General features: G+C 37.6%; 2 non-coding genes across 2 annotated transcripts; one reads left to right on the top strand and one right to left on the bottom strand.

The window, feature by feature from the left end:
- The first annotated feature begins 2,984 nt into the window (after window positions 1-2,984).
- Window positions 2,985-3,056, top strand: Trnag-ucc (transfer RNA glycine (anticodon UCC)). The gene has a single exon. It is a non-coding gene; the product is annotated as a tRNA-Gly (tRNA).
- Window positions 3,057-4,518: 1,462 nt separating this feature from the next.
- Window positions 4,519-4,600, bottom strand: Trnas-cga (transfer RNA serine (anticodon CGA)). Its single transcript has one exon. It is a non-coding gene; the product is annotated as a tRNA-Ser (tRNA).
- Window positions 4,601-12,929: the final 8,329 nt, after the last annotated feature.

Here is a 12,929-nt window from a genome sequence, read left to right as displayed (position 1 = left end):
CTTTTATCGAACTAAACCTGACTGTGGATGGAAAAGTCAAATATACTAAGCTTCAGCTAAATTTCTTAATTATAAAATGCTCAATTTTTTAATTTAGAATATTAGTACTGGCGTTGAGAGTCATAGGAGGACAAGCTAACTTCTGCGCCACGAGACCTCCAACTTAGCACTGATTTTCCACAGGCAGGTTAAGTGAAGTGAGACTAAATGGGACATTATCTTGATATAAACCCTTATAAACCGAAATGCCAATGCAATTTCTTAAGGGCGCAGAAGAACCATTTCCAATCGTGACAAAAAAAAAAAATAATTTTTATGTCTAAAATGTTCTTTACCAGTACAAATTGTTTGTGATTAAAAAAATTTTGCGAAAAAGCGCAGTGTGCACCTCTGGCGAATTTTTCGTTACCATATACATAAAATGCATTGACACATCCTAAACGAAATTTTCGTTACCGGTACCGTTACCGAAAATTTCGTTTGCAGGTACGCAGCTCAAATGTAATTTTCTTTACGTAACAGGGTGACATAATAGCCATTGGTGAATTTTTTCTTGCAACTATGAATGAAAATGTATGTTTTAATAGCTCCATGCAACATGAAATAAAGTTATTTGCAAATAAAAACAATTACAGCGAATTTGTACTTTATTAGCCAAATATTATTAAAATTGTACTCTAGACAATTATTTTTCAGTGGCGACATAAATGTTTTGGCTGCAACCGAAAATTCGCAAGAGGTGCATACCCAGCTTTAAACTGTAATCTCAGCTCAAATATTTTTGTTTACAAGGAGACCCAATTTACCATTTTTTATACCCTCCACCATAAGATGGGGGGTATACTAATTTCGTCATTCTGTTTGTAACTACTCGAAATATTCGTCTGAGACCCCATAAAGTATATATATTCTTGATCGTCGTGACATTTTATGTCGATCTAGCCATGTCCGTCCGTCTGTCTGTCGAAAGCACGCTAACTTCCGAAGGAGTAAAGCTAGCCGCTTCAAATTTTGCACAAATACTTCTTATTAGTGTAGGTCGGTTGGTATTGTAAATGGGCCATATCGGTCTATGTTTTGATATAGCTGCCATATAAACCGATCTTGGGTCATGACTTCTTGAGCCTCTAGAGTGCGCAATTCTTATCCGATTGGAATGGAATTTCGCACGACGTGTTTTGTTATGATACCCAACAACTGTACCAAGTATGGTTTAAATCGGTCCATAACCTGATATAGCTGCCATATAAACCGATCTTGGGTCTTGACTTCTTGAGCCTCTAGAGGGCACAATTCTTATCCGATTTGAATGAATTTTTGCACGAAGTATTTCGTTATGATATCTAACAACTGTGCCAAGTATGGTTGAAATCGGTCCATAACCTGATATAGCTGTCATATAAACACATCTGGGGATTTGATTCCTGAGCTTCTAGAGGGCGCAATTCCTATCCGATTTGGCTGAAATTTTGCATGACGTATTTTATTTTTACTTTCAACAACTGTGTCAAATAAGGTTCAAATCGGTTCATAACCTGATATAGCTGCCATATAAACCGTTCTTGGATCTCTACTTCTTGACCCCTAGAGGTCGCAATTATTATCCGATATGCCTGAAATTTTGTACGACGGATCCTCTCATGACCATCAACAAACGTGTTTATTATGGTCTGAATCGGTCTATAGCCCGATATAGATCCCATATAAATCGTTCTCTCTATTTTACTTCGTGAGCCCCAATGGGCGCAATTTTTATACGAATTGGCTGAAATTTTACACAGGTCTCCAACATATAATTTAATCGTGGTCCGAACCGGACCATATCTTGATATCGTTTTAATAGCAGAGCAACTCTTTTCTTATATCCTTTTTTGCCTAAGAAGAGATGCCGGGAAAAGAACTCGACAAATGCGATCCATGGTGGAGGGTATATAAGATTCGGTCCGGCCGAACTTAGCACGCTTTTACTTGTTTTAGTATGAAGATGATTTAGTATACATATTTTTAGTTATTTGAGTTTGAAAAACAAAGGTGCCAACTGGTATATGCCGAACTTAGAAGCACTTAACCTATACACTCCACCATGGATCGCGTTTGTCGAGTTCTTTACACTGTTTCACCTTACAGGCAGAACGCTTAAAAAAGATATTGGGAGGTCATAACAAGAAATACCCACGGATTCATACTTATTTGGATAACAATTACTTTTTGTAGATTCTCAAGATCACAAATCGAGAGATAAATTTATATGGGAGCGATATTATTTTATAGACCGATTGGGGTAATACTTTATAGAGTTATTGGAAGTTATAGCATGAGTCATTGTGCAAAATTTCATTCAATTGGTATAAAAATTACGCTCCCTAGAGGCTCAATAATTGAAATCGGGGGATCGGTTTTTATGAGAGCTATATCAGTTTGTGAAACGATTCAGATCATACTTGTCAGGGATGTTGGATAAGAGAGCTCGTCGCTCAAAATTTCAGCTAAATCGGTAAAGAATTGCGCCCTCTAGAGGTTCGAGAAGTACAATCGGGAAATCGGTTTATATGGGACGATTTGGCTCATTTACAATCAAAAACGATCGACTTAAAATGTCACGACAATCAAGAATATATACCTTATGGGGTCTTAATCAATATTTCGCAGTGTTACGAACGGAATGACGAAGTTAGTATAACTCTATCTTATGGTGAAGGTATATAAAAAATTTATTCAGCATTATCAATTTCTTAAACCGTAACATTATCATCGCTATGAAACTTATTGCCCAACATTGTGACTCGTCATTTTCAATATCCCATTCAAATTTTGGTTTTGTTTTTCATATAAAACCACGCTTTTTGCGCTGGCGTTGCAAGGGGTATAACTCAGCAATGGGTAATAAAAATAACATGCTGTGCTTTCGCCACAAAAAAATAAAAGCTTTGTGCTTAAAGCTACCTTTCAGCTTCTGAATATGTAGTGACAACCGTCTGTTGGTTGCGTTGGTGGTGTAATGGTCAGCATAGTTGCCTTCCAAGCAGTTGATCCGGGTTCGATTCCCGGCCAACGCACATTTTTTTCTTCAAGGTTTGCTTACACAAAACTAAATTTTATTAAAGCACTGTTTTATTTTTACCCTATACAGTGTCAGCGTGTGTAAACTGGCCAAATTTAAGGCCATTTTCTTTTTAACATTTGGTGTTCAATAAAGAAGAACGTCAGTAATACTGAATTCGAGATAATGAAGCCAATGTCCCTAAAAACGTACAGGGTAAACCTTGTGCTGATAGTCAGTCTTTTGTTTTTTGTAATTAAGGTAGAGATCACATTTATTATCCAATCATGACGAAAATTTGCACATACATATCAATTTCTGAGCCCAAACACAAAGGTTATCCATTTTGGTTCAGATTTAGATATAGCTCTACGTATATGGGAGCTATATTTAAATCTGAACCGATTTACACTTAAAAGAGCGTAGTAACAATAATTTTGGACAGACATGCATGAAATTCGGTATGGAATGTTGTAATACCTATCTGAAAGCCTCTGCCAATTTTTATTAAAATAGGTTAAAATTTTGGATATAGCTTCCTTCCATATAAATATAGTAGGGGTCGAGCTTAAAATCTAGGCGGCCAATTTTGATAATAAAATTAAATAATTTGCAAGCGGTGTTCGTTTGTAAGACGATTTATGGTTAAATTAAAGACTAAACTGAAGATTTTTGACAGTGAAACAAAACACGAAACTTGAGTGAGCTGTTTAAACCAGTGTTGCCAAAAAATAATAGCTAAAAAATTACCCTTTATAATAAATCGTAGTATTTCTGGTGTTAAATAGGTACCGATGTTTGTTTTAAATGATATTTTGTTATAATAATGTATGTTAATAATTTATTATTATTTTTTTTTGGTCAGTTAATCGCTGGTACTATTTTCGTTTTTCACCGTTGAAACCCCATTTTTTCGCTACAAGTTTTTTGATACACTGCACAAAAAACAATGATAAATCACAATTTTTTTTTAAATTTCACCCTAAGTAATGGGGGAAAAGTCCTACTGAATGAAATCAGCATGTTGTTTTGCTTTAAAATCGATTATCTAAAATAAGTAATCGGCGAAAAACGTGGTTCGTTTTCACCCTTAAAAACCCTTTTTTTCGTGATTACTTTTTGTAACATTACGCTAATAACAATTTTATTAAAATTTTGCCGAAAGTAATGAGGGAATGTTCTACTGAATGAAATCAGCAAGTTTTTGATTCAAAATCTATTATCTAAAAAAAGTGATCGGCGAAAAATAATGCGAAAAACGAATATAGTACCAGCCTTAAAGGGGGTATGTATGTATGTAGGAAGTTTTTTCATTCAAGAGAAAAAAGTAGTAGTTTTTAGCTTGACCCTTTAATAATTTCAAGAGAATACTGCTTTTGGTGTATTTTTAAACAGTTTTCAATTCAATTTAACGTAGTGTGCTATCTGCGTTAAATTTTTTGCCGTTAATATTTTATTTGGTAAATAAAAAAGCTCTCCGCAGCCGGTAGGATTCGAACCTACGCTCCCAGAGGGAATCTGATTTCGAGTCAGACGCCTTAACCACTCGGCCACGACTGCTTGCGGCGCTAGACGTTCGTAGTCAAATATGAAACAAACGTTGACATTACAAAAAATAATTGCGGCCACCCCTAAAAATATACCAAGAGTTTCACCCATAAATTCCATGGTAAATCAAATGGGGTGGGAAAACTTGCAATCGTTTTTGAAAATTTAGGTAATTTTGTTTTCGCAAACGGCACTATTTCCAATTATTTTCGTAAGAACTGCAATAAACCGTAGCTAAAAGTTGTTGCAACAGCTTCGGCTGTATTTTCTTGTTTTGATTTTTTTCATTAGTTCTGCGCTGTCCGTCACTGCTCATAAATCTTGTTGGAGTTTTTTTTTGTATTATTTGATTTTTGCCTCAAGCCATGTTAAGCCACCGTTAATTGACACCGACACACACATTCGTTGGCTACGTTCAATTTGGTCTTCAATGCAATGGGCTGCTAAAGCGCGTCCGTGGATGCTCTACCTCTCTCTGAGCGACTTAAGTTATCACCAATTGTCGCAGTGCCGCAAAATAACGCCATTGAAGATGATGACAAAGCACAGTGGGCCCCAAATCACTGGAAAATATATTAATCCAGGAGTTAAAAAGTCAAATCTTCTTATTGGTTTTCATATGGAGGTCCGCGCCATTATGGGTCAATACGATTGTGGGATTACAGAATACTATTAAAGTATATATCGATTTTGATCCACGTCGGACACTAATTTTGAATTCTGAAGCCATGCCATGTTATGTATATTCACATTGAGTGTCCCAAAAGACCGTGTTTTTTTATCGTATAGCCTCCTTGTTTCCTTTTTGCCCCCTTAAGGAAATACGAAATATTTTAATGATAACACGTGGAAAATGCATTTTTTTGCAAATTTTGCACACTCATTACTTTTTTAGCCCAGGGACAAATGCTATGAATTTTGGTGAAAATTCCGATTTAGATATGCCTGCCATATACAAAACATTTGGGTGATGACTTTTTACAACCTCATATCCCTGTATCATGTTCTCAAGGAAGTTAAATATCCACGTTGACATTGGAGAGGATGAATCTTAGTGGGTCGTTGTCCTTGTTGCGGCAGCAGTTATATAAGTCTTGCCTAACTTTGATCGCTCGCGATCACCGGCCCAATATTAATTGGAGATTCATCTTTTTTCCAGTGTGTCTTCAAGCATTTAAGAGATTTGGGTAGTCATTCAAAGCTACAGATAGTTCTTCAAAATCTTCAGAACGAAACATTTGACTACTAAACCAATGATCTGGCCATGATTAAGAAATGAATGAACAGATTTTACGCAACATGTTCCGGGTTTCAGGCATCAGAGTAAACAAAAGAAGAGCTAGAATAACACGAAAGTTCCAGCTTGCATTACAGGTGTTTGGAATCTGGTTAAAATTTTCAAAAGGGAAAATTCACTCCTCTCAGTGAAGCGACAGAAGGCACGACTGAGGTGGAAGAGAAACTTCGTGTCGTTGTTGTTGTTGTTGTTGTAGCAGTGTGTTATACACTGAGGTGGCAGCCCTTGCCGATGAAGTACTCCATCGGGTCAATCCGGTACGTACAACCGGCTGCCATGGGATTCGTGTCGTCTCTCCAGCCGCCTGTTTCTTTAATCTGAGTTTTACCATTCGAACTAAAACGCCTCTCTTTTTGCCGGTATTCTCGCTTGTTATATCGACAACAATCATCACAATTGATCCCCAAAGGTTGAACTCATCAAACACATTCTGGAGCCCTTCTGCGAATGTTTGAGCTTCCCATCTTCTATTTTGAGCGCAATCAACTTAATATTTGGAATTAAGTCTGATACAGCCTGATATTCAAAGCTCTTTGCCGCCAAAGTGCAATGTACACTTCTCCAGTTAAATCGCGCTCTCCAAATACTTTTTACCCAAGGAGCTTCTTTGTAGGTAGCCTTGCGGATTCGTGACATGACATGTGCCCTCAGCGAAGAGCTGGTGGCAGACCGTTGCTGCTCCGTGGAATGACACCTTTGAGCTTGCAACAAGGCGTTTTGCATGCATGTTATCCTTCCTTTTTCTCCTTGATGTTGCTTTGTAATCCTCCCAATGATTATCTGTACTTTTGTCCAATGTGTCCATTCTAATTTCGGAACAATCAAGTATCGCTGAGTTGGTAAGTGTGGAAACAGTCGTTTCTATTGCCCTCTTTCGCTTGGATGGGTGGATATTATTGACACCAGCAGGTTTGCCGCTGGAACAGCCAAAGAGGCCTTTGCTCTCAACTTGTATTTTGGAGAAGTTCTCATCTACTTTGCACATCCATTCGCCTTTTACCTTAGTCATGTCAAACAATTCCTTCAATAAATCAAAGGTTTGTTTTTTCTGCAGCGCTCGTTGTTTTTCAGAAGTTTTGTTAGTGTTACACAGATCAGATATATGCGAACAGTTCAATGTTTGGCTCCATAAGAACTTAAGCTCTATAGCAATTAGATCCATCCTCCTTCTCCGACCTTTGGTAGTGGAGTTAAGAAATTTGAAGCTTCCAATGACGTGTTTTTTCAGGGGCATGCGACTCCGTCCGCTTAATGGTCCATTAACAATTGTCACATCGCATCTTGGTGCTTGAAACCGCAATAGGTTCTTTGTCCCGGTTTCCTCGTTCTTCTCTTAAAAGAGCTCTTCTTGAATGACATGTGGTATTGTATTCAACAAATTGAATGGTTTGTCTGAACTTCTTGAATAACACAAATCGATCAGTGAACATCTATTTACACTACTTAGTTTTATTTACTACTAGCTGAACCGGGCCCACTCCGCTACGCCTTCTTTATATGGAACAAAACTATCTTTGCAAAATTATTTTCGACAATTACAGAGCTTTTAGTAAAATACCATGCTACGGAAAAAAGTATATGTATATCGCTTGACAAATAGCATAGCAATATAAATGCCCTTATCTGTATCCCATATAATCCTTATTGATTGGTGGGTTTAGGGAGTGGACTTCCGAAATTGGGTATGAATTTCGTGCTCTACTCCCAAATACCTCTCATTTGAGCCCCATATCCCCATGATTGGTAAATACGTATATCCGATTTAGAGGTTTTTTCGGCTGTGAGGTGGTCCCCCAGACATTAAGCTTTGAAAAAAATATAAGCATAGTGCTCTACTTTCAATACCATTTGTTTAAACCCAATATTGCCATCGGTTTCAGGGAAGTTCATGGGATGAAGAGTCCCCCAAACACTTGGGTTATCGAATTTGCTTTCTGATACTTTTCATTTGAACCACATATTGCCATGGTCGGTAAATTTGTACTCACTCTTTGGGGGCTTTTTGGGGAATGGGCGGTGTCCCATATACCTGGTCCCACATTTGGATATCACATTCGTATTCTAATCCCAAATAAATTTATTTGAGCCCGATATTTCGATAGTCAGAGTAAATAATTACCACTTGTTGGCTGGTTTGTGGAAGGGGTAGACCCCTAGAGGGAGCGGGTGGTACCCCAAACACTTAGTCATGAAAATTTATCAGCATCGTGCTCTACTCTAAAATATCATTTATTTGATCCGCATATTGCCATAGGCCTTAAAATTGGCTATCAAATTTGTTTTCTTATTACAAAAGTCAGCAATTATTTCCGGTTTGGGGTATTGAACTCCACTCTCTTAAGGCCCAAATTCCCATGGTGAGCAAATGCGTTCTATTTGGGGGTTGTTGGGGATGGGGCGGCCACTCAGTGACTTGGCCTTGAAAATATATATCAGATTCGTGTTCCATTCTAAAATACCTCTTACTCCCCATATTTCAGTGGTCAGCTAATACGCCTTTTTTGGGTGGTGTTTTGGGAGTGGGCTGGCGCCGTAGAAACTTTTCCCGAATATTGATATCAGATTCGTGCTTTACTCCCAAAGACCTTTCCCAGCCCCCTTTCATTTGAGCCCCACATTGCAATGGTCGTAAATTTGTCCTCTTTGGGGTTTGCGTTTGGAGACGGGCGGCCCCAAACACTTGGTCCCACATTTGGATATCAGATTCGTATTCTACAGTCAAATACTTTTTTTTAGCCCCATATTGCCATGGTTAGTAAATAAGTTCTGGTTGGGTCCCACTTGGTCCCACATTTGGGTGCCAAATTCGTATTCTACTCGCAATGCCTCTCGTTTGAGTCCCATATTGCCATGGTCGGTAAATATGTCCGATTTTGGGGGTTGGGGTGGTCTCCCAAGCAATCTTAAGTACCTTTCATGTGAGTCCCATATTGTTGTAATTGGCCTATATATATATTTGGTAGGATTTGGGGTGGGGCGTCCCTCCTAGGTACCGCATCCGGGATTTGGATAGGTTACTATAAAAGATCACACAAAATTTCGTTACACTCGCACTACCCATCTCCGAGACCTGGCGTTTTTGAAAATTAGGGTAAGGGTTAGGGTCCGCCCCCCTTCAGAAATCAAAAAATGTTGTACCCTATTTTCATCACGGGATCATTGTGCACCATTTGTGAAAATTTCAAGAAAATCGGTTCTGCCGTTTTTTGAGTCTATACCGAACAGACTAACAAACAAAGCAACGAACAAATTGATTTTTATATATAAGAAGATTTGTCAGCAGGTATTTATGTATGGGAGCATCTTATTTTACGGTGGCTATATACCTAAGGAGGAGGAGGCCACCGATGCCTGGGTTCGAATACTGGCAGGAACCTCTGAAAATTTTTCAGCGGTGGTTTTCCCCTCTTAATGCTGGCGACAGTTGTGAGGGACTTTGCCATGTAAAAACTTCTCCCCAAAAAGGTGTCGCTCTGCAGCACGCCGTTCGAACTCGGCTATAAAAAGGACAATCATAAAAATGACATGACCTTTTGTTTCCCAAAAATTTTCTTTAAAACTGAGAATCATAAAAAAGGCGTCAATTGCTTTTCCAAAGACGATTCCAAATGAGGTACTTTCACTTAATTCTTAACAAAAGCGAAGCATTGAATCACATTATCTAACCTTTCTCAGCGAATATGTACAAAGTTGTTGTCCTCTTCAGAATCAGAGGACAATAAGCAAAACAAAAGGAATGTAGCCATGCTTTTTTTTATTTATAAATTCACGTTTGTTTCAAAAATGTCAATGAATTCCCAAAAGCCAGGTGGATGTTAATTGTCATTTGTATGTTTGTGTTCTTTTGTTCGGTACGACAGCTTTCGAGTGCGGTAATGCATCCATTCGATACGTGACGAAATCTCATTCTATACAAAAGCGTACTCGATCACGTATGCGGTAATTCGGCCCCAGATCAGGTTATGAACCGATTTAGACCATACTTAGCGCAGTTATTGAAAGTTATACCAAACGATACGTGCAAAATTCCAGGCAAATAGGCTAAGAATTACGGCCTCTAGAACCTCAAGAAGTCTAATTGGGAGATCGGTTTATATGGGAGCTAAGCAATTTAGATCATGCCTAGCATTGTTGTTGAAAGTCATAACAAAACGCCACATGCAAAATTTCAGTCAAATTGGATAAGAATTGCGCCCTCTAGAAGCTCAAGAAGTCCGGATCCGAGATTGGTTCATATGGCAGCTATGTCAAAACATGAACTGATTTGGCCCAATTATAATCTGAACCGACCTATACTAATAAGGATCAAGAAGTCCGGATCCGAGGTTGGTTCATATGGCAGCTATGTCAAAACATGAACTGATTTGGCCCAATTTTAATCTGAACCGACCTATACTAATAAGGATCATTTGTGCAAAATATTATATAGTTTTATTATTGAAGCAACAATTGAGGCGCTTGATGAGTGATTTTTCGATAAGCAAATCAAAGATTCAGAGAATTCGGAGGCACATTCGAAGGAAACGTGCAAGTTCCATTGAAGAAGTTTTCCAATGTAAGGTGCCAGACTTTGGATGCGTCTTCTTCGGACGCCGCTTTATCGCCGCCCAAGCGATTGGTGATTAAAATCTTGACGGCTAAGTGCAAATTCTCTGTTGTGATACAAATGCATCCAATACAGATCGTATTAATGGCGCTTGCAGTCTTCGACCTGCGGTTGTTATGCATCAGACGCGGTGGACGGCAAGAGTAATTTCCTTTCAAGCTCTCATTTCTAAAATTCTGACTCGGAACTTGAACTTTTTGAAGAACACGAAGGTTTACGAAAAAATCGATAAAGATATTTCTAGAGCTTTACACTGTTTAAGGCGACATTTACGGTACATTAGTACCTCGATTTACGTCGTTAAAAAAATTGTTACCAAAATTTACGTCGTCATTCGATTAACATCGTAGTTTCACACAAAAAAACAGTCGATGTGGTTTTTGGGTTGTACTTGTTGTTGTTGTTGTTTTTTTTGAGAATCCCACTTTTTGTTGATGTGACTGTTTGCTTTCTCGATAAGAGAGACTAAATATAGACAACTTATTCGATCAGTTCTAAAACAGGGGTAAGGTGCTATTTACGAGGAAAATCGAAAAAAAATTGAATTTTTGCAGTCCCTAAAATGACCCCAAAATCACGAAGTCTCCATTCCACTTATGTGAAATGACGCCGAATATAGGCAATATGATATTTAATCAAAAAAATGAACATTTTGTGTCAAAAGGCTTTTAAGTTTATTTTGGGAACAAGTTTTATAAAACAAATCAAAGAAAATCACGAAAATGCTTTATTACATATTTTTACAAAAACTAAAAATTTGAGAAAAATCGCAATTTTTACGAATTCTAACACTCTCCTCAAAAGGTTGACATATCCTCCAGAAGTCCGACGCTGGAGCCCCAGGATTAACTCTTACAACTTATTTTCACATTCATGTTATACCCAAAATGTTTCTTTAATGATAACATTTCATGACTCTTAGCGATTTTGCTAATGTCTGGTGATAATATATATCTTTTCAAAATGCAAAAAAAGGTAGAAGCACAGTTAAAAAAACTGCTGAAAGAGTTACATTTTCTAGGAACTGAACCAGGTTAAATATCGATTTGGATCGTAATTGACAGAATCGCACAAAAATTGCGGCTCCCAGAGGCTTAAGATTTCAAATCGGGAGATCGGCTTGTATGGGAGCTATATCAGGTTATAGACCGATTCCGACCATACTTAGCACAGTTGTTAAAAGAACACTACGTGCAAAATATCAACCAAATCGGACAAAAATTGCGACATGCAAGGATTTAAGAAGTCAAATTGGGAGATCGCTTTATATGGGAGCTATATCCGAACCTGAACTGATATGACCCAATTCAATCTCGAATGACCTACCTCAATAAGAAGTCTCTGAGCAAAATTTCAAGAGGATATGTTTATGCGTTCGACCGCTATTGTGATTTCCACAAAAGGGCGGACGGACATGTCTTAATCGACTCAGATTGTCACAACGATCAAGAATATAAATATTTTATAGGGTCTCAGGCCAATATTTCAGGTGTTTAAAGCGGAATGACTAGATTAGTACAGTCCCCTCTCCTATGGTGATGGGTTGTAGTTACGGCCTTATAAATGTAAATCGAGGATAAGTATATGTGGGAGCTGCAAGGGCTCTGAATCGATTTTGATAAAATTGAGCAGAGGTGTGAAACACAAACATAGTTGCTACAAATTTTGTGATGATTGGATAACTAAGCGACCTGTATCTTGATTACAAAACACGAACGGACAACCAAATTCGCAGCCAAACGGACATGGCTAGATCGAACCTAGCAAGTAATTCTGAGTCAATCGGTACACTATAAACTGCCAAAGTAGAGGTTCTAGGTGTTCACTTTGTGCTCAAATTGAATTCTAAGATGTAAAATCCTCCAATGGATCCTAAAAAATTCACATTTTCCAATTTTGGACGTCGCACTGTGGTGAATTTGACCACAAAAGTTTCGTTTAAATCAAATTGAAATTTCAAAAATATGGAAAATTTCCGGACATATATGGTCGTAGGAAATAGTTACAGTAGGTTGATTAACATTTTTCAAACTAACATGAATTTGTATAATTTTTATACGAATTTTTTCGGAAAAGCTATAAGCCATGTGACTAGGTTTTTTGCTAATTTAACAAATTTTGCTACAGTGGAGATCATAACTTTAGATGTGTAAATTAAATAGTTTCTGGCGACTTTCAAATTTTGTTTTTTTTTTTTTTTATAAAAACATAGAGATATAGTTGACCATTAAAAAAGTATGCTTTGAATCTTGGTTTTTCTTATTCAGAGGATACTTGACTACATATATATGCTCAAAAAAGTTTTACCCGTTTTTGCAACATTTGGATTTTTTGAGCTTTTTTTTTTAAATAAGTCGAAGCTGAAAAGCATATATTTCATGTATTATGCTGTATGTCAATTTTTGCCCAACCTGTTGGGCACATTTGTATTCCAAATA

The sequence above is a fragment of the Stomoxys calcitrans genome, chromosome 4 (genome assembly GCF_963082655.1).
Source record: "Stomoxys calcitrans chromosome 4, idStoCalc2.1, whole genome shotgun sequence".
Taxonomy (NCBI): Eukaryota; Metazoa; Arthropoda; class Insecta; order Diptera; family Muscidae; genus Stomoxys; species Stomoxys calcitrans.
This window is presented reverse-complemented; position numbering and strand designations above follow the sequence as displayed.